General features: G+C 37.6%; 1 non-coding gene and 1 pseudogene across 2 annotated transcripts in view; both read left to right on the top strand.

Moving 5' to 3' along the window:
* The first annotated feature begins 7,709 nt into the window (after positions 1 to 7,709).
* On the top strand, positions 7,710 to 7,816 carry LOC145565924 (small nucleolar RNA R71). Its single transcript, XR_014095274.1, has one exon. It is a non-coding gene; the product is annotated as a small nucleolar RNA R71 (small nucleolar RNA).
* An 8,506-nt stretch (positions 7,817 to 16,322) lies between these two features.
* The window catches only part of LOC145563901 (uncharacterized), a 30,598-nt pseudogene continuing 24,501 nt past the window's right edge, over positions 16,323 to 22,419 (top strand). Inside the window, exons 1-5 of the transcript XR_014094667.1 lie at positions 16,323 to 16,456; positions 18,299 to 18,446; positions 18,581 to 18,763; positions 20,633 to 20,715; positions 20,815 to 21,013. The product of XR_014094667.1 is annotated as an uncharacterized LOC145563901 (transcript). The remainder of the gene's footprint in view (positions 16,457 to 18,298; positions 18,447 to 18,580; positions 18,764 to 20,632; positions 20,716 to 20,814; positions 21,014 to 22,419) is intronic.

The following is a 22,419-nucleotide window of genomic DNA, read 5'->3' as shown; positions in this document are numbered from 1 at the left end:
CCTGAAGAGGGTTAAAAGGAGGGGGAATCACTATGGGCTTCGGGGTGTACATGGGGTAATTGGGATCCCCACGATAATCACACCCGCCCGAGGCCCGAAAGTCATACCCCTCCGAGGTGGGATAATCTACACGAGGGCCACCTTAAGAGGATGGCCCTTCCCAATAAGGCCAAGTTGGTTGACAGGGAGTCCCGTCGATATGTGGTTTCTCATAAGAAGGAACCGGCCCTTGTTGGGGCGGAAAATAGGGATAGTTCACGGGAGGGTCGAAATGCCCTTGGTTTACAAGCCAATCATAAATATTGGCATTGTAAACCCCGTGACCATCGGCGGCCTCCGCCAACCGGCTTACTTGTAAGCTAAGATTTTGAAAAGTAGTTTCAATATTAAAAGGGGAAGTGGAAGAATTCATACCTCCCTCACTAAAGGAGGGGACGTGCAAAGGTCGGGATCCTTCCCCAAATTGAAACTGATGATGCTCAAAATGTTGTTGATGATGATCTTGCTGATGTTGTTGTTGCTATTGTTTTTGTTGCTGCTAATGTTGTTGTTGCTGATGTTGTTGTTGGTGATGAGAATGTTGGGGATCTTGCTCCCTTGGAGTCCAAAAGAGCTCACTAATGTTGTAGCGGGGAACTTGCCATTGATTCACGTCATCCGGCTGCTCGTTGGAGATGAAAGAATTGGGTAGTGCGCACCATGATATATCGCGGACCATCCAAATCCGCGCATCTACACCACCAACACGACAAGCAACCTCGCGTATCATCCCGGCTTGTTTGAGAGCTCCAAGGTTCAAGTAAGGAACCTCATCGACTGGGGTTAGCTTAGCCAACTCCTCTCCAAAGCCGAGCTTATATGCTATCCACGTGATCATACCGCCGCACTGAATATCGCCGGTAAGGGAAGTCCACAACTTTGTTTAATGGAACCGGTCGGCAAGGATGGCACCGAAATTGACCTTTGGATCATAGTTAAGATATCCATCGGTGGCCAACATAGCATTATGAGCTCCTCTTGGTTAACCTTTCCAAGCTCTTGTCGTGAGAAAAGAGCGTACACCATCATCCTGTGAAAGTAGCGAAGGGCCGGATGGATGATTTCCGATGCCTTTGCCGAGCATGAGCGAAATTTTGTAGTCCCTTGGGTGATGGTGTTCCACCAATCTTGTTCTACATACCCTTCCCAAATTCTATCATTCATCCTATGAACGGGACTCTCCAGATCCCACCTAAACATGTTGTTTAACTCCTTCAAGGTGACCTTCCTTTGCTTGTTAAATATTCAAAAATGGAGCTCGAGCTCCTTCACACCTCGTCTCTCTGTAGTTTGGAGTTGAAAAGAAGAGAGGAACTCCAATGTAAGTTCACGGTAGGTGCAAGGAGGCTTAGGTTCGTCCTCAGGAGTATTGGTGAATCCTGAAGGAACCGTGATAAAGAGGAATGAATCCCAACCCAAAGATTTCGCCATGTCTAGGATGTCCACGTCAAAACCCAATGTTTGACTACAGGACTTGTCGTAGAATCTTGTGGAGCAAACATGGCGCTTAGACAGTTCCTCATAGCATTTGCTTTGAAATTGAGAACCGAATTGGACTGTGTATGGTTGGCGAGGGTTGGGCGTTGAAGTAGACTTGGATGGTGCTTGGGAAGAAGAGGCTTTTTGAGACTTTCGAGAAGAAGAACCCGGCAACAAATCTCTGAATTGGCGAGACATGATTATAGCAACAACAAACAACTTATCCAAATGTTTTCCGTAGAACAAGTACCTACAACAACCAAAAATCCAACTTCAAAAATTCATCTCACAATCTCAATTTGCTAAATTCACATCAACCACCCAAATAAGGCATTATATGGTGTCATAAGAACTACTTCATAAATAATTTTAGGAAAATTGCGAACACATGAGTAAGTTCAAATCACTTCCAAGGATTTATCATACAAAAATCAAGTGATTAAAGAGACATGAACACCATAATATTACAAAATGTAACAAACTAAACCGAATTCCACTAACAGAAAAGGCCAATTCACCATCAAACTAATTCACCTTGAATAATGTCATACTACTATCACATTTCCAAACCAAACCAAACTCAACAATATTAGTATGAACAATTGCAAGGGAAATTTCCTCTAAACATCATCCAACAAGCAAAGTAATCCAAATATGACAAACTAATCACATACTACACAATTTTAGCTTCATTCAAGTATTCTCACATAAGTAGTAAATGAAACTAAGAAGTTGTCATATAATCCATGAAAGAAAAATCTTCAATTCATAAATTAAACAACAATATGGCTAATTATACTCACAAAATCAACATTAAAGTGAAGAAGAATAAGTAAATCATACCAAATTGCTCCAAAAGAGAGCAAAAATTGAAGACCCACTTGGATGGAAATTTGCCGATTTCGTCAACAATGGAGGAAAGTAGCAAGTTGGTGATGAAATAAGGTGTAAATTGATGGAATTAATGTGAATTTGCAAGAAATTTGTGAAGAAAGTGTGAGGAATGAAGGTAGATAGAGGGAGGTTAGGGTTTGAGTGAGAAAGAAAAGTGAGGAAATGAGGGGAAAGAGGGGAAATCGGCCTTTAAATTCGATTTTTTAGCTGAAATCGCATGGAGCAGGCGCTCCTCATATTAGGAGCGACCGCTCCTCCTGATACGGAGCAGGCGCTCCTCACATTAGGAGCGACCGCTCCAGCGGTCTGCCGAAAATATGAAAAAAAAAAGTTACTTGGTGGAGCGGGCGCTTCACCTGTATGGAGCGGGCACTCCTCTAGGCTGTTTTGAGGAGTGAAATTCGATCATTTTCCTTCACTTAGCCACATTTCTCAATTCAACTTCCACCCTACAAAAGCAAAAAACACAAACTTCATATATTCAAATTCCAAAATTAATCCAAACCATTAAAACACAAAAATAAAAAGGAAAAGAAACTCGGGTTGCCTCCCGAGAAGCGCTTCTTTATGAGGTCACTAGCTTGACCATGAGAAAAGTTTCATCAAGGAGGGGGCTTGGGATCCAAAGGATCAAGCCTTAAAAATTCAATGAGACTAACTTCTTCCTTGCAAAAATAGTGCTTCAATCGATGACCATTAACCATAAACTTGTTTCTGTCCGCATCTAACTCAAAAGAACCATAAGGAGTAGTCTTTGATACCACAAAAGGCCCCGACCATTTGGACTTGAGTTTTCCCGAAAACAAATGAAGCCTTGAGTTGAAAAGCAACACCTTATCTCCAACCTTAAAGCTCTTGTTTCTTATATGTTGGTTGTGCCACTTTTTGGTCTCCTTCTTATAAAGCCTTGAGTTTTCATATGCATCATATCTAAGCTCCTCAAGTTCATTGAGCTTGAGCAATCTCTTTTCTCCGACCAACGACATATCCATGTTTAGCTCCTTAATAGCCCACCAAGATTTATATTCCAATTCCACCGGCAAATGACAAGGCTTCCCATAGACCAACCGATAAGGGGTCGTACCAATAGGAGTCTTATATGCCATTCTAAGAGCCCATAGCGTGTCATCGAGTTTGAGCGACCAATCTTTCCTCGATTTGTTTACCATCCTTTCAAGGAGGTTCTTGATTTCTCGATTCGACACCTCCACTTGCCATTGAGTTTGAGGATGATAGGGAAGACCAACTTTGTGATGAACTCCATATCTCTTGAGAAGAGCTTCAAATTGCTTTTTGGCGAAATGGGAGCCTCCATCACTAATTAACACCCTTGGAACCCCAAATCGAGGAAAAATGAACTTCTTTTGAAACTTTAGCACAACCTTATGATCATTGGTAGGAGAAGGTATGGTTTCAATCCACTTAGTTACGAAACCAACCGCTACCAAGATATATAAATTCCCACAAGAGGAAACAAAAGGCCCCATAAAGTCGACACCCCACACATCAAAAGGCTCAACTTCCAAAATGTTTTGTTGAGGCATTTCATCTCTCTTGGTTATGCCACCACTTCTTTGACACCTAACGCATCTCAACACAAACTTGCGAGCATCCTTATGCATCGTCGGCCACCACAAGAGGGATTGGGAAAACATCGCCACTGTTTTGTCAACTCCGCCATGACCTCCACATGACAACGAGTGGCAATGCTCAAGAACTCCATTAATTTCATGATCCGGCACACATTTACGAAAAAGGCAATCTCCACATTGTTTGAAAAGGTATGGGTCATTCCAAAAATACCTCTTCGCCTCCTTGAAAAACCGATTCTTTTGTTGAGAAGAGAGTTCCGGGGGAATGACCCCACAAGCAAGAAAATTTGCTATATCGGCATACCATGGGCTATATCGGCATACTAAGACTCTCATCCGTTTATTGTTCAAATGATGCAATCTTCCTTCTCATCTCGGCGGTCTTTTCCTTGGAAATGAATCTCTTCAAAAATGCCTTGATTATCTCTCTCCATGTTGTGAGAGAATTTGGCCTTACCTGCTTGAGCCACTTCTTAGCTCTACCCGAAAGAGATTGGCGAAATAGATGCATTCGAATGTACTCTTGAGAAACTTGGTTGGTTTGAATCATGGCACATAGCTCGAGAAATCTATCAAGGTGCTCAATGGGATCTTCACTTGGAGAACCCAAAAACTGCTCCCCTTGTACCATCCTTGTGTATTGGGGATGAATGGTAAAGTTGGTTTCCGTGACGGGAAGCAAGATCCCTCCCGTGAGCTCATAATCCTTCGAATTTCCGAACTCACGAAACAAAACTTCATCATCTTCTCCCGCTATTGTCTCACTTTGAGCACTTGAAGAACAAGAGTCACTCCCACTATCAACAATAGAACCAAGACCTCTTCCCTCTTCTCGATAAAGCCTACGGACTTGTCTCAATGTGCGGTCGATCTCGTGGTCAATGTTATGTGTGGGCGGACCTTGAGATCTCCTAAGCATCCACCAAAGCTAAGCGAACAATTAGCAATGACAAGTAGGATAAAGCGAACAAAACAAAAAAGAAAGGCAAATAAAATGACTCTAACAATAGAAAAAATACTTGCAAAACAAGCCGCTTCCCCGGCAACGGCGCCAAAATTTGATCACGGGTTAATAGGTCGTTGGGACTACTACCCTAATCAAATTATAAATTTATAAACACTTTACTACCCTAATACAATTATAGGGGTAAGAAAAGGATCGAACCCAAAGGAAGCACACGAGTTTTTACACCAAATCCACTAATGCAAGAGTAAATGAGAGAATATTTTTGTCGGTTTTCTTGATTAAGTAAACAAAAGCAATTAAGAAAGGAAGACAAAAAGGATTAACCAAAGATAAACAAATGCTAGGGGTATGGGGGTGTCAAACATGATCGAACATAGATGAACAATGATGATTATCATGAATAGCATGCCATAGAATGCTAAGTTCTACTCAAACAACTCACTTTCATGCAATTGCTTAAGCAAATCAATTAACTAAGTCTTGTTCTAATCGAATCATTTTCATGCATCCAATTAGTCACCAATAAAGGCAAGAGATTAGGAGTGCACAATACATAAAACTCTTCTTAGATAATTCATTTTCATGCAATCATCAAAATAAAGGTGATCTTAGTCTAATCCAAATCATTCTCATGCATTTAGATTAGGGAACATCAAATAATGTGCGACTAATAATCTTAAGCTGTTAAAAATTATATCTTTCATAAATTTATGGCATGATTTCAATCAAGTCATCATCAATCCTCAACATTAACACATGTTTTCCACCCCCTTCCCCTAGCTAAAAACATAGCCTAGGAAAGAGAAACTGACCATTATAGCAAAACTAAATAAGGATTCAATAAACACAAAACTAAACATGATTGAAAACTAATAAAAACAATACCAACAAGTTCAACTAAAGAGATAGATAAAATAAGCAATAACAAAGCAAATAAATTAAACTAAAAGAAAGGATAAGAGATTACTAAAGAGGAACTTGATTAAAGATGAAAGCTTGAAACTTTTGCATTGAAATTAGCTTGAACAAAATCTTCAATACAATGAAGAAAACTTGAAGAATAAGCTACTTTCTCTCTCTAGATTAGGGTTGAAATCTGAATAATACTCTCATTACATCCATAAGGGTATTTATACCCCCCCTCATTTCCCTAAATTAAGTCTAGAAAAAGAAATAAAAGAGTACGGAATACCCAGTGGAGCGGCCGCTCCATCGGGGGTGTGGGGGAGCGTGCGCTCTACAGGGTCAACATAATCAACGACCCAGGGGAGCGGGCGCTCACCCTGATAGGAGCGGGCTCTCCTACAGGTGGGAGCGGGCGCACCTTAAGGTGGGAGCGGGCGCTCCTTCAAGTGTGAGCGGCCGCTCTAGCAGTCTGATCGGCCGCTCCAGCAGTCTGATCCGAAGCTTTAAAGTTTCTTCATTCTGGACTCTTCATCTCTTCCAAGGCATTCCAAAGCATCAGCGAAGTCTCGAGAAAGGTAATGTACGCCTTTCATTCAACCTGCTCAAATACTCATACACAACATAAGCAAAGAAACGGTGGAAAGAGATAAAGAAAGAAGAAAAAGGGAGGAAACACTAGGAAAGACAAAACATCACAAAAACGAAGATAAAGCACTTTGAAAAGGCTCAAACAAGCGCAAATGAAAGGAGAATTCTTAGTGAAAAAAGGATAAAATAGTGGCATAAATGCCACTCATCACTTATCAAACTTACTCTTCAAATGTCTATTTGGGAATGGAAGTTTGATGACTAAACCCTGTACATCTCCACCCTTGTCTTGAGATTTACCCTACAAAGAAACATTAGACGGATTAGTTTTCTCTTGTAGCCCTGCAGGGTTTGTAACATTAGCACTTGGTACAAGGGAATCAGGATTAGCAATAGGTTCATCATCCTTGGGCATAGGAGGCCCATCATAGTGTGAACCACTCCTTAGAGTAATTGCATTAGCATGATCCGTAGGGTGGATTGGTTGCGATTGTTGGGCTCCCTACTGGCGGGTTTTTAGGGTAGATGAAATCTGCGCAATTTGATTATCCATAATTTTATTATAAGCTAGAATCAAATCAATTTGTGCATCCCTACTCTCCATGTGCTTTTGCATACTTGATAGCATCGCTCTAATTTCTGACAAAGCAGGGTCAGAAGATGAGGAGGGTTGTGATTGGGATTTTTGGCCGGAGTTAGGATGGTAATATTTTTGCTGTGGTGGTGGTTGTTGTTGTGGTTGTTGTGGAGGTGGAGGATTGTGTACATTGGTACTCCGGTAGGAAATATATGGATGGTTCCGGAGGCCAGGATTATAAGTGTTGGAGTATGGGTTATTTTGCCTATAGGTTTGGAAGGCATTAACTTACTCCATGAAACTCCTACAATCTTGCTCCCAATGTCCTATAATTCCACAATTTTCACAAAAAGCTTCATTAGTATTATTGACAGCAGAAACATTAGCTAAAGAATTAGGAATAACAGTACTAAGATTATCTAATTTCTGGCAAATAGATGTTAATTGAGCCTAAACAAAGGATACGGAATCAACATTATGTTTCCCTTTGTTAGTAAACCCTCTGGGATTCCCATATTGGGAATTGTGAATTGTCATATCTTCGATAACTTAACCTGCATTATCAACATTAAGATTCATAAACCTCCCACTAGCTTCAGAATCTAGAATTGTTCTAGACGTATTTCCAAGCCCATTGTAAAAAGCTTGAATCAACTGCCATTGTGCTACATTATGGTGAGGGCATTCTCTCCGCAGATCCTTGAACCTTTCCCAAGCCTCATATAGAGTTTCATCTGGCTCTTGGGCAAAGTTTTGAACTGCACTCCTTAGTAAAGCTGTTCTTTCTGCAGGGTAAATTTTATTATAAAAATTTACAGCAAGAGTTTCCCAGTCAGTAATACCAAGTGCAGTTCTATCCAAACCATTAAACCACAGTTGAGCTTTTCCACATAAAGAAAAGGGAAAAAGAATCTCCCTGATTTGGTCTTGAGTGACCCCAGCTTACCTAATGGTATTGCAATACTGACAGAAATCTGCAATGTGAAGATTAGGATCTTCACCCTTAGCTCCACTGAATTGCTTTCTTTCAATCATCGTGATAAATTGGGGCTTGATCTCGAATTGCACTCCATCAAGAGCCGGAGTAGGAGTAAGATGTGGAAAATTCGTCAGGGACGGTTGCGAATAATCGCTAAGCTTGCAACCTGGAGGAGGTGGTGGTGCTGTCATCTCCGATTCAGGTTCTGAAGAAACTTCCGAATAGCTAGAATCAGATGGGGGTTCCAAAGGTGGATTACCTTCAGAAGTGTCTCGTACCTGTCTGTAAAGGTTCATCTATCTATGAAAAGATCGTTCGATTTCAGGATCGAATGGAATGTAACCTGATCTAGAATCCCTGGGCATAAACACAAAACTAAACAAACAAATATGAGAAATTTGTCTCAAAGAACTTGCGTTCTCTGAGACTGGAGAAAGTAATCTAGACTACAAAAACAATCAGAAATAAAAATAAAACCGTTTCCCCGGCAACGACGCCAAATTTTGACAGGATAAAGTCGTATCACCTAGTCAAAAATAATTCCTAAGTCCACTAACTATGCAGATAGGGAAGAAGGGTCGAACCACAGGGAAACGAATTAATTTATTCCTAATTAAATTAAATAATCTAAATTATTAAGTAACTAAATTATAGATATGATAAATTAAACTAAGGGAGATGAAAGTAGGGAGAAATCAATTAATAAAAGCCTAGGGTATAGGTTCACCAATAAATAATATTCCAGGGTAAAAAACAATAATCAATCATCAATGCATCAATTAATCAGATCATAAAGGGCTTTCTCTACGTATTACAATCACAAAATTAATCTACCGGTATTAAATTGCATATGTCGAATCTTGACTTAACCATTTATAAATTAACCTCCTAATTGAAACTAAGCCTAAACATCAATTTTCATCTGTCGAATCTCGAATCAATATTGCTAAACTCATACAATTTAACCAAACCTAATCTGATTGCAAAGCATTAAATCAATCAATAGGAAATTAATCAAACATTGACAATCAACAATAATAAATTACCCTTTCATATTATTTATGGATCCCCACAACCCTAGAAAATAATCTACTCACTCATAATTAAATCTAAACTAATCAAATCAATTAAGAAAAACATGATGAACAACTCAGATAAATTACTGAAATAAAAAGGGAATAAATTATTACCAAAGTTAATGGAAATAATGAATTGGATTAAACCAAGAGTTGTAGAGAGAGAAACAAGAGAGAAGTTTTAGCTTGAGAGAAGATTAAACTAATGAAAGAGAGATACAGTAATTATATCAAAAGCAACTAAAATGTATTTATACAAAAACATAAACATCCTAATTAAAATATAAGTAAGAAAATCGTCAAAATACGCTCCAAGACACGCGCCCGGTCGGGTGGGTCGTCGCTCAGCCAGGCCCGCCTTTTTCATCAAGTGTCCATCTCTCGCGCCCGGCCGGGCGCAAGACAGGGTGAAGGTCTTCTGCCCCGCCCGGCCGGGCGCGCCTTCGAGCAAGGGCCCCATCCGGACGGGCGAAGCCTTGGGCTCTTCCTTGGAATATGGTTGGCACTTCGATTGGGCTTTTAATCCTAAGCTCAATCCGGATTTCTACTTCGGGACTTGAATACTCGGTCCAAAGCCTCAGCTTCTCACATGTCGAGCCCTTAATCACCGGTTCGATGACTCCAACCGGCCCTGGGCTACAAGAGATGGTCTTACTCCTCCAATGCTCGTAGTTGCTCCAAATAATCCCTAGAAAATGCTCCTAAAGTGCAATTTCCTACAAAATTCTACCAAAACTACGAAAACACTAGAAAGCACACATTAGCAATGAAAGTGGCTCTAAGGAGCCAAAAATACTCCTAAATATGACCAAGGGACGGGGGTAAATCACTATATAAAATAGACATATCAACTTGGTAATGGTGGAATGGGCTGGTTTGAAGGGGAATTGGGAGCGGGGGAATGTTGGAGAGCTTGCTACTGTTTGTAGGTGCTACATGGGTAATGGAGAGGGGCAGGGGAGGTATTGGGGTGTAGGATAGTGAGTAGTAGCAGGGGAAACATGTAGGAGTTGGTAGTATGTTCCACTTTAATCCAAAATCCAACTTTGAATCCAAACTTGAAACACGAGCTTACTTGTAAATGAACTTAAAACACACACCACGACCCCGAATACATATACAAACAAAGCAAAAGACGAGGAGAAGCGAAAATATAAAATAAGATAAAGTAAAATAAAATACTAAACTAAAATAAATAAGAAAAAGAGATAAGTGAGTAATTATTAACTATAAATTAAACTATTAAAAACTAAAAAACTACTCAAACTATAGATTAAATAAATATAATAAGAAAACGAGAGAAAAAGGGCCTAAAACTAGGGAGATTATTGAAAAATAAACCTAAAAATGAGCTTAAAAATACCCTAAAAGTGACATAAAAGTCACATATCACCCATAATTCTCCTTATTCAGTACGTCCTTGAGGGGATAAGTTGTATAAGGACTTTAAAAACACGTTTTGGTGGCCCGATATGAAGAAAGAAGTGGTTGACTTTGTGCAAAATGTTTAACATGCTAGAAAGTGAAGATTGAGTATCGTAGGCCTTAAGGAAAAGTCCAATCCTTAGAAGGTAGGAAGTAGGATTCGATTTCTACACACTTTAGTGGGGCATTGTCAAAGACAAAGGCTTGAAATGATACTATATTATTTGGGTAATTGTGGATCGATTGACGAAGCCAGCAATAATTATACCCATCAGAAGTACTTGGACTATGGATTAGTTGATTAGGAAAAGCGTTTGTGAAGTTTGTGGAGAAGTACCATGGAGTACCCAAGGATATTATTTCAGATAGATATTCAAGAATCCTGTTTAACTTTTGGCAAAGTTTGCAAAAGGTGATGGGAACGAAGTTGCCAATAAGTACAACATTTCATCCTGCCACAGAAAGGCAAACTAATTATAGGACGATTTAGACATTGGAAGACATGTTGATAGCCTGTGTGATGGAGTACCAAGGATCTTAGGAAGATCACTTGGATTTGATCTAGTTTTCTTACAACAACAGCCATCACACAAGTATCAATATAGCGCTATATGAATCCCTATATGGTAGGAAGAGTAGAAGCCCAATTTCTTGGAATGATGATATAAGTGAGACTATGGTACTTAGGTCTGAGATGATTGAAGATATGGTGAAACAAGTAAAGTTGATCTAGGAAAAGATTAAGGCAGCCTAGAACCGCAAAAAAGTGTTGAAGATTGCACGCATGAAAGACGGAAAAGTGGCATACAAGTTGGACTTTCCCAATGAATTGAAAAGGGTTCATAATGTGTTTCATATGAGCCCAATTTGGAATTACATACCTATTTTAATTAAAAGATCTGAATATTCTTAATCCTAGTTAGCTATAAATTATCGTAATTTCTCAAGGTAGAAAATTGGTTTTATTTAGTTAATTAGGTTACTTTATAGTAAAGACTTTCTAATTATTTTTCTACAAAATGAATTATTCAGTTATTTACACACCCATTATTGGGTCTTGAAAATTTAAAAAAAAAAAAAATGATCCCAATTAGCATAAAAGATTCAAAAATATTAAGCTTAAATAAGCTCATGATTTCGGCCACCTATGTTAAACAAGATTAATTATTTTGTTAAATTTTGTGATTTAATTATCTTCCTTAAATCTTCTTATTTTCCTAAATTCTCTTATTCCAATCTTTCAAATATATGAACATGCATTACCTTACCTTAAATTCCTTTTTATTATTCTCCAAGAAAGCCTTCTTACCTTCTTTTATATCATGATGAAGCATGAAATACAAACTTGTCATATTCTTTTATTTAATTAATTATCAACAATTAATCTTTCCTTAATTCTTCCTACAAAATATTGTAATTCATACATATTTGACCATATAAATACGCCCTTATTCTAGCGCAAAAACTCACATCAAAACCTCACAAAATTCTCTCTTAATTTCTTTATATCTCCACGGTTTTCCCCACCTTTTTTTCCTGATTTTCGTGCACCAACCTCATCTGCAGGTGTAAGAAACGAGCGAAACATATTTAGTGCTGTAACTTTCATGAGGGACATCCAAAACACCATGAAACACCTCCCTTTGAACCACCAAATCTTAACACCACAACAAGCCCTAACATAAACGTTATATTAATGACAATTAAATCACCTAAAATTATAGGAAAAATTGCTGAAAATGATCCCACCTTTTGAGCATCCGCGATAAATAATCCCACCATTAGGATTTTTTTTAATAATCCCACCTTTATACCCAATCCGCTCAAAATGATCCTAAGTAACCTATAACCGGTTGAGTAGGTAATTTTTTTATTGAGTTTAATTTACACGTGTCACCATGTGGTTGGTAAGAAAATAAGTTTTAATTTTAATTAATTATTATTTATTTTAAATAATTACTTTAAAACAACCACCACCATCCCCAACCACCTCCCCACCGCCACCATTAGCCCAAACCAGACTCGTCGCCGAGCCCAGACCATCATCCCAGTCACGTCGGTAAGCCCACACCATTAGCCCAGACACGTCATTGAGCCCACACTATTAGCCAAGACACGTTGCCGAGCCCAAACCAGATCTCAGATCGCACGCGACGAATGTGTTGGAAGGGGATGGGGCTGGAAATAGGATGAGGGAAGAAGATGGGGTCAAAATCAAGGCGAGGGTAAGGGGAGGAGGCCGGGAAATGCTATAGGGGAGGCGATTGGGACGAAATCGACGGGGAAGGGGATTAGGACGAAATCGACGGGGAGGGGATTGGGTCAAAATCGGGTTGAGGGGTTCTGGTTCAGAGAGAGGGATGGGTTGAGGGGTTTTGTATCAGCCGTTTAAGGAGGGGTTGTGGTTCAGGAAGGGGGATCGGGAGCAGCCGGAGCCACTTGATTGGTTGCCGGTGCTGGGGTTAGGTTCTGGTGGCCGGAGCCGCGAAGCAGGGGACTCCGGCGGTGGCTTGGGTGGTTTTCTTAAATATTAATAATTTATTTTTATTTTCCTTTTAAAAAAATAATTTTTTGTTAAAAATTTAATTTTTTTTTAATTTTTTTTACCAATCATAGACCGCCACGTGTCAAGTAACTTACCAAGTTACATGACTAGTTGGGACCATTTAACGCGGATTGATATCAAAGGTTGGATTATTCAAAAATATCCTAAAGGTGGGATTATTTACCTCGGACGCTCAAAAAGGTGGGATTATTCCCAGTAATTTTTCAAAAGTTATATGCTGATCAAGTGTTATAATGAGAAAATCCAAATGTATAATATGGATAAACTTTAGGGGTAATATAGTACATCATGTGTATAATGAGGGGTATAAAGTGTAATTGACAAGTATAGTACAACTAATAGAGTTAAATGGCGTTTGTGAGGAATCGTCATATCTTCCTCCACCATTAAACACCTCCACCATTGATTCCCCGACCCATCTAGCCACTGACCTTCTAAACGGGAATCATGGCCTATTTTATTAGGGTTGACCATTCCCCTTATTTACATATTTTTTTCTTAGGGTTTTCTTTAAATTTGACGGAAAAGTGATCGGCATATTGTTATTACCAGTGGTAGTGATGGCGGGGTTGGGGTATATTTCTCCTCTCTCTCCTCCTTATTCCCATTTTTGAGGTTTTCATAGAAGAATAATCTCCACCATTTTTAAGGTTTTTATGGCAACTCGTGTACAACCCAAGACCCCCTTTCATTCAATTTCACCATTTCCATTAATCTCAAACTTCAAATAATCAAGAAGCTTTTAATTTCTAGAAAAATCTTTTAATTCACAATTTGGTTTATGTTTGAGACAATATTAACTTTATCAACTTTCTAACTTTGGGGAAAATCTTCTAATTCACTCTAACGTTATTAGTTCAACGACAATTAAAATATTAGCACATTTTTTTCTTTTTAAAAAATTATTTATTAATTTGGCACAACACCAGATGCAAAAAATGACAACACTGTCATTTGATAAACAAAATTGGTTTATTAAGGAGATAAACTTAGATACCCTCGTGTTATAATTGAAAGGAAAAATTGTTAGGAACTACTCGCTTAACATGCCAATTTATGAAGAACTACTACTTAAAAATTTTTGTCTAAAAAACAACCCCTCAAATTTAAAAAGTTTAGCTAGTACTACTGTTTTTGGGTATTTTTACCCTGCCACGTGGAACTCTCAGAGCGTGACACGTGTCACCCTAGGAAGAGTCCAAAGTAGAACAACTGGGACATGACACGTGGCAGGCAAATACCCCATTAGGGAATTGCGGGTTTCAAGGCCCAATCCCGGAGACAGTTGAAAAACAATGCAGCCCACAATCTTAGGTTTCCGTAACCTAGACAGGGGCACAAATCCCGAGGATCCTAAAAATAGGGAGATTCCCCCCATTATTGGGACACGTTCATTTATTACAAACACTGAATTCTATCACATTAGAGAAAACACCCGATCTCGGAATTCGAGAAGATCTCATTTTACCTTTTCCGCACCTTTTTACAATCTCCGAACACGTTCTAACTTGATCGTCGTTCCGCACCTTTTTACATTCTCCGAACACATTCTAACTTGATCATTGGAGGCGGAGCTCCTACCGACCGAAGTCCTCGTTGTTTTGTAGGTACAAGCGCCAGAATTCAGTCTTGGTGACGTAACTCTCCCGAGGGACACAGGACATCCTGGAACAACTACCCTTTTTCATTTTCTGGCAACAAAATCTTGCGAAAGGTGCCAATTTGTTATTTTTTCTCCAAAAAAACATCATCACCCTTTTGTATATTAACCAATCATCTTATTCTTTGCAAAAACTCAATCCAAAAAAACCAAATTTTTGTAAAAATTGTCAATTAAAGGAGAAAAAACGATTTGGTTTACACGAACAAGCTAAGCTACACACGAAAATTCGTGTGTGTGAATATATCAGGCTCGATTCTTTGTTTTTTCTTTTCAATGGAAGGTTTTTTTTTTTCCTTTTCTTTTCAGATGGTAGTTTTTTTAGATGGTAGTTTGTTTGTTTAGATAGTTTTTATTTTTTTTATTTTTGTAAAGAATTGTAGTTTTTTGTTTTTTTTTTTAAAAAAAGACAAAATTAAGAAGGGTATTTTGGAAAAGTGAAATTTATCACCCAAAATCCCCTTTCACTTTATATATAGGCTATTTGGTTTTTTGGGTTAAATTTTTGCTAAGAAAAGGAGGTTGGTTAATATATACTTGGGTGAAAATGATTTTTTGGAAGAAAAATACTTCCTATGTTTTTTTTAGTTGATACCTTTCTATTATCACGTTTGCCAACACATGTTTTTAACGATTAATATCTCTAATTATCAACATTGTAAAATTATAAAAAAAAATAGATATTAATAAAATATACATTGAAACGATTCAAACAAGATCCCACGTGAATATATTTTATTGTATCTCTAAAGCACAAAAGCGAGTCAAAACGTGTTGTGTGAATAGTGTAAAAGTCAAACGGTGTCGACTAAAAAACAACGGAGGAAGTAACAAATAAGTCCCATTCGCCGGATTTAGTTGCCGGGAAATGAAAAAGGGTAGTGCTAAATTTAGGGTAGTTTTTTTTTATAAAACTTTTTAGCGACTAGTTGTTGACAAATTGACCTATCAAGCGAATAATTCCTAACAATTTAATCTACTTCGTAATTGAAATCAAGTAATGCTCTCTTCTTGACGTGTAGATATTCCCTGCGGTTATAATTCAGTTGTATACTTGTCATTAGAGGTGTGCAGAAATGGACCTACCGGTCTGGACCGAACCTGACCAGGGGATTCCGGGTCGATCTTCGGTCCTCACAAATTGGCGATTCCGAGTTTCCGGTCCGGGTAAAAATTGGAATATTCCGATTCGGACCTGAAAGTGTGTTTTTGTAATATTTTGGGTAAAAATATTAAATTTAATGTTTAGTTTTCTAAAAAATTTAGGTACAAAAGTTGTAATTTATAAATTTTAGGTGTAGAATAGAAAAGAACGCAAACAAAAACAAGACGTTAAAAATGTATGTATATATTAAGATACTTAAAATGCAAAAAAAAAAAAAAAAAAAAGTATAAACGGTTCGGACCGGAATGAACAGGTCCGGACCGGTTAATTACGGTCCGATCCTGATCCCTGTCCGGTTAATTACGGTCCAGTCCCAGTCCTCGAAAAAAGTCGATTCTGGGTTCCGGTTTTGGACCGGTGCACAGCCCTTACTGTCATCGCTCGTTATTCGTCACTTGTCACTTCTACAGACTAACTGGGTTGAGCGAACTGAGAGAAAAAACCTTCAAGCAAACAAATCAGGCAGCTATGGCAGCAGTATGCAGCTACTACCCACTCGAGCTTCAACCTTCGCAATTTCTGGGTCGAACTCTTTCTTTTATCGTAAGCCCAAATTAACTTTATGCTGCTGATTAACTTATTATTTGAATTATCTTGTCAAGATTATTAATTTCAATTAGTTCTAGCCATTTTGTGGTCGTTTCTTTGGCTAAGCTATTGGATAAACTTTATATTGAAGTGAGATTGGCACAAATTTATTGGTGAAATTCATGAAATTTGCAAGTTTGTTTATAATTTAGAGATGCAATTGCTATATGCATTGAAATGAAAAGTGAGACTATCTGAAAACTTGCATAAAATTGCAGAACATAATGTAATTTGCTTAAAATTGTGCTGATACAAATGTTGAATATGGCCTATAATTTTTGCGAGAGGTACTACTATAGACTAAATTCTAGAATTAATTTTTGTGTCTGAATTTTGGGTTTGATAAGGTTATCTTTGAAGGAGTTCTATTTGAGAATTTAAATTGTTTCGATGACCTTACAAATGTTTTTTTTTTTTTGTCAACTGATAGGGATGTCAACAAGCTGAGACGAGCAAAATTTTAGTTTGTTCGAGCTTGGCTTAATAGATAATACATGAGCTCCAGCTCTAGTCAAGCTCAACCAAGCTTTCAATTTGATTGTTCAAGTCTAAAGAGAATGATCTAGTGTTCCTAGTCTATATTCTCTAATTTGAAATTTGGAAGTTCTAGTCTTGCCTGGCCTCATTTTTATGTTAAGGTTGAATTCACTTCGTGTGGTCTGAAATTTTCTGACGCAATCCAGTTTGATCTGATTGTAACATTCATTCAATCAATCAATGATTAGTAATCTGATTTTAACAATGATATGTAGTACGAAGTAATAAAATTAAGTGAAGAATTAATAATATGGATAAGAGGACAAAGCCATAGTATACTATAAGCAGTTTATAGCAACAACCAATCATTAATCTCATTCATTTTGTTGGTCATGCTCTGCAACACCTGTTTATTAATAGGCTACAGGCAATTGTATTATATTATGCAGTTAATACCTTTTGTATAGCATGACTAGGGTTTCCTCTATAGTGTTGCTGCACCAAATTGGTTTTTAGAAATCGGGGAATTTTCAACAATGAAGTTAACAAAAAAGGTACATATATACAACGACACAACGCTAAACGCATCTTGCTATGGTGCATTCACAGTGCTTGGCTAACTTTTCTTTTTACTTAATTATGATATTTTAATATGAACTTCGTTAAATCTTTCTTTCTTTCTTTCTTTTTTTTTTTTTTTTTTTTTTTTTTTTTTTTTTGGTGATATATATGATTTTTGGTAGCTGAGAGATTATATGTTTTAGTTGTTGAATAATTAATTTCGTGATCTAAGGAGTTGATATTACAAATTTAGAACAAATATGTGTTAAAAAGGAGAATATAGTCAAATACTATAGTACTATACATATATCCATTCCTAATTTAAGTGTATTAGACGCATAATTTATTTACGCTAAAATGACTTGACATTTTATATTATTACACCTTTAACCTTTCTTTCAACCAGGTAATTTGCCATTGTGTTGCATTACTATTATCTCCCTCCTTTTTCCAAGATCTCTTTTCATTTTTATATTCTTAATTGAAAGAAGGATAAAGCTTTGAATGAGGTGAATAGCCATTGGAAAGAACAAAGTAGTATTGTGGATCCAGAGCGAAAGATGAGACATTTATTGGAAATGAGTGCATTCTTATTATTTCCTATAGTCCATTAAATTAGGTTACAATTTGCAAATTCCCAGATCAGTAATAGTTCTGCTTGGTGTTGCTGTGCTTCATCTCGTCCATTCTGTTGTGTCTGTTACATTATCAGCATAGATACTAAATGCTGTTTGATTGTGATCTTGAATGCAAATGTAGGAAAAAAAAACCATTTCAGTACATGGCACAGAACTATAGATGCAGACCAAAAATTAATGCTCTTTTTTGGGGATCCAAGAAGGCAGTCGAGGAATTTGATACATCTCTTTCACTAGGAGAATTCTCTTTGACAGGGTCAGGCTCAGAGGTGTTTTGTGTTTTGGTCTTTTATATGTGTTATTTGAGGTCTTTTCATTGTGAAAGTAGAACAATATGATCTCTGAATCTGAAAAGCACTTCAGACTTCGACATCTGATTCTGTTTCTGTCTCATTGCTGACAGAGTGCTGAAACTAATTCATTATTACCCAAGAAGGTTTCTATATCTGCTATCTCATCTATCTCTGAGGTTTCATCAGAAGAATGGGATGCATGTGCTGTAGATATGAATGGACCTGAAAAGTTAAATCCATTTCTTTCTCATGGTTTTCTTTCAAGCTTAGAGGAGTCTCGTTGTTCTGTGAAGGTCTGGCAATATCTTGAATACTATAATTTATCCTAAAGTGAATGCCCTATTTATTTGTTAATTCCGTGTTGCTTCTTTTATGCAAAGTAAAGCTTTATGAGTTAAGTACGAGTGCTCCTTTTCATTACTTATTCATAAGGCTCTGTTCTCTTTTCTCATCCCTTCACTTTCACTTCGCATGAAAGAAGTACAAGTGCTCCTTTTTGTTACCCATTCATAAGGCTCTGTTTTCTTTTCTCATCCATCACTTTCATAGAGGCTAGAAATTTTGTAGCTTTGTGTAAAACGGGGAAATTTCAATTTTGTTGAGTAGTAGTTTTTATTTACGGATTTTTCACCAAATGCCCCTTGGTTATAGTTTTATTCACTATATACCCATTACCCTTGAAAATTTTCAAATTCACCATATACACTCGAGTTTCACAAAAATGTCACCAAATGCCCTTAATGACTAACGACAGTTAATTCCGTTTGTCATTAGGGTTAATTATGACACATAGTAACATGTTATTGGTTATTGTTTAAATTAATTAATTAGTTCTTATGCAAAAATGTTTAAATTTTTTTTTTTTAAAAAATAAAAATTAAACACCATCTCTAACCCCCCACCAGCCAGCCACTTAGTAGCCACCGCCAACAACCGCCACCCAAAGACCTCCTGCCGCTGGCACTTAGACCCCCTCCTCACCGCGCCGACACCAGCGGCACCATTCCCCTGAACCAGTGCTCGCCCATTTCCCTCAACCGCCATACCTCCTCCCTCCTCTTGAACCGTAAAAACCCCTCCCTACCTTTTCACCATAGCCGAACGTCAGGTAACCACCACAATACCCCTTCGCCAGCAGCCAGGTACCCTCCCTCACGTCGCCGCAACTCACCTTAGCCAAAAACCACCACCTAAAAACCCTAAAACCCCAAAAATCGAAACCCTAAAAATCAAAATCTAGGGTTTTGATTAAGGGGTTCTTTTATTTTAGGCTTTCAGGGGTGGAGATAGCGGGGGAGCGACGGTTTTTGCTCGGCAGCGCAGGGATGGGGGTTTAGACGTGGCAAATTCACCCCTTAATGACTAACGGAGTTAACGTCCGTTAGTCATTTGGGCGTTTGGTGACATTTTTTTGAAACTCAAGTGTATATGGTGAATTTGAAAATTTTCATGGGTATATGGTGAATAAAAAAATAACTCAGGGACATTTGGTGAAAAATCCGTTTTATTTATTTTAATGTACTTATTTTTTGTGGGTGAATATTGTGGTTTTGAACAAAAATCAAAGTTATGAACTTGATTCAAATAATTTAAGAACTATATTGAACAAAATCAAGCACAAAGGATGATCTCAAATCAAAATTAAACACAAAGACATTTGAGTTTAAGCTCTTAATCCATAGGTTTCATGGATGCTCCCACATTATCTGGCACCTCCAAAATTATGTACAACCACTAATCCCAAGAATATTACTTTACACATCAAATTCCACTAAAAATATGGATTTGATCCACAAAGTCAATTAAGACTTCCTTCATTTTTGATTATCTGAAGGGTTTATTGTGCAAGCTAGATTAAAAAAATTCTTACGGTCATGTTTTCTGGGATTTTACATGCCAATTCTTCAAAGTGTGGGTTTTCCTTTAAAATAAAGAAGTGTATGTTTTTGTATTTTTTTTGCTACTTATTCTTAAGTGTCATTCAATGGATGGGCTTTTTATCATAAGATAGACTTGAATGCTTTCATTTTACAAGTTAATACTTATTTTCCACCCTCTTTTCATCTTTTGCGTTGTGCTGTCTTCTAAATACTTATCGATAGCTGATCTAGATTTGCATAAGTATCTCATTGAACTTGTACTTATAACTAAAAATTATTCAGGAAACAGGATGGGCACCAAAGCACATTATTGCTAAGGATGAAGTTGACAATGTCATTGGTGTTGTTCCACTATACCTTAAAAGGTAGTAACATGCAAAGCTGTTGAAAAAGGAGAATTTCTCAATTGATTCTTTGGCTGACGTAGTCACTTTGATTTGTTTGTTCCTTGAATGGGAGTGCAGTCATTCCTACGGTGAATATGTTTTTGATCATTCATGGGCCAATGCTTACTATAGTTATGGTTCGAGGTATTATCCCAAGTTACAAAGTTGTGTTCCATTCACTCCAGTTACTGGTCCAAGAATCTTACTTCGTAATACAGCCTGCAAAGATGAGATTTTTGATATTATTGTCTCAGCATTAAAAGATCTAACGACGAAGGTACATGTCTGTATGATGTATATATGCAGTCAATAGTGGTACAGTTAATATATATATATATATATATATATATATATATATATATATATATATATATATATATATATATATATATATATAAATATTGAATATTGACTTGTTAGGAAGCATAAAATTTCCTGTGCTTACTTATCTTTACAATGTCTATCCCACCAAGCTTACCACACTTTCCTTGTAGAAAACCATTAAGGAAGAAAAATTTGTGTGCCATACTAGATACGGAGTACCAAGTTTGAAGTTAACTTAATTGTATGCTTAAGTGGGGGAATCAAACTGAAAAACATGGTCTCATATAGATACCATTTTTTCTGACATTCGCTAAACTGAAATACTAGTGTTTTGAGATGACTACTTTTTGAAAATTTTGCAAATTGATATAAGTAATAGCGCATTATTAGCTGTTACTATGATATTTTACCCTTCAATGCATATTAACTGTCTTATCTGAGAACTATCTGTCTTAAAAGACTACTTTTGGCGACTTGCCAAAGGAAAACCTCTTTGTTGTGTACCCAGTAGACCATGACAACACTAAGTAGGGATCCTGCCAGTGGCCAGTGTTCTTCCTATGTGCCGAGCCTTACTGAATTCTGATAACCTGCCAAGCCTAGTGAAAAAGGGGCTGTTCCTCAAAGACTTGTAAAAAATTACCTGCTAGTAAGGAAACACAGAAAAGAAAAGGTTCTGAAACTAGAACACCAGAAATCTTTCTTTCTTGTACTGGAAGGAGTTATTGAAGAAACTCAAAAGGCTTGACGTTATGGTCTTTTGAGGTTGGTTTTGAAACTGTGGAAAAGTGGCTCACTGGTTGAGTCCTGATTTTAATCATAAATACAGGAAATCTATACCTTTAATTCTGTTTATTGAATTTCATTATTTGGAAAGTAATGAAGATTACTCTTGGTTTACTTCAAGAAAAGGGAATTGACAAGAGATACACCCCTTTGCTTCTTATATGTCACTGGATTTTGTTGGCTATTGTGGTTTTTTCAGAAATCAAAGGAGCAGTGATATTGTGGTGAGTATGAGGTAGAGATGTTTTATGGCAGGACATCAAATTGTCATTGTGGTTGAGTGGAGGGGATGGTGTCGGCTGTGCTGGAAGATGAGATTTAGGGATGATGGTGTTTACAGAGGAATCATAGTTGTCACCTACTCAGTGGGGGCAGTTGGTGGTTCAAAGCAAGTTCACTGTTGTGAACGTGTTGATAGTGGCTGAAATGGTGGTGTTGGTTGTGGTGGACTGGTGGTGGTGAGTGAGATGTGACTGTTATTGTTGGCTAGGATGGTTTTGGTGTTTAGGTTGGGCTTGGTGCCTTAGCAGTTCTAAGTTTGGAAGTGGCACTTTTTTTTTTAATAAGTTTTTT

The sequence above is a fragment of the Chenopodium album genome, chromosome 10, assembly GCF_948465745.1.
Source record: "Chenopodium album chromosome 10, dcCheAlbu1.1, whole genome shotgun sequence".
In the NCBI taxonomy this organism is placed as follows: domain Eukaryota; kingdom Viridiplantae; phylum Streptophyta; class Magnoliopsida; order Caryophyllales; family Amaranthaceae; genus Chenopodium; species Chenopodium album.
Note: the sequence above shows the minus strand (reverse complement) of the source record. Positions and strands in the feature narration are given on the sequence as shown.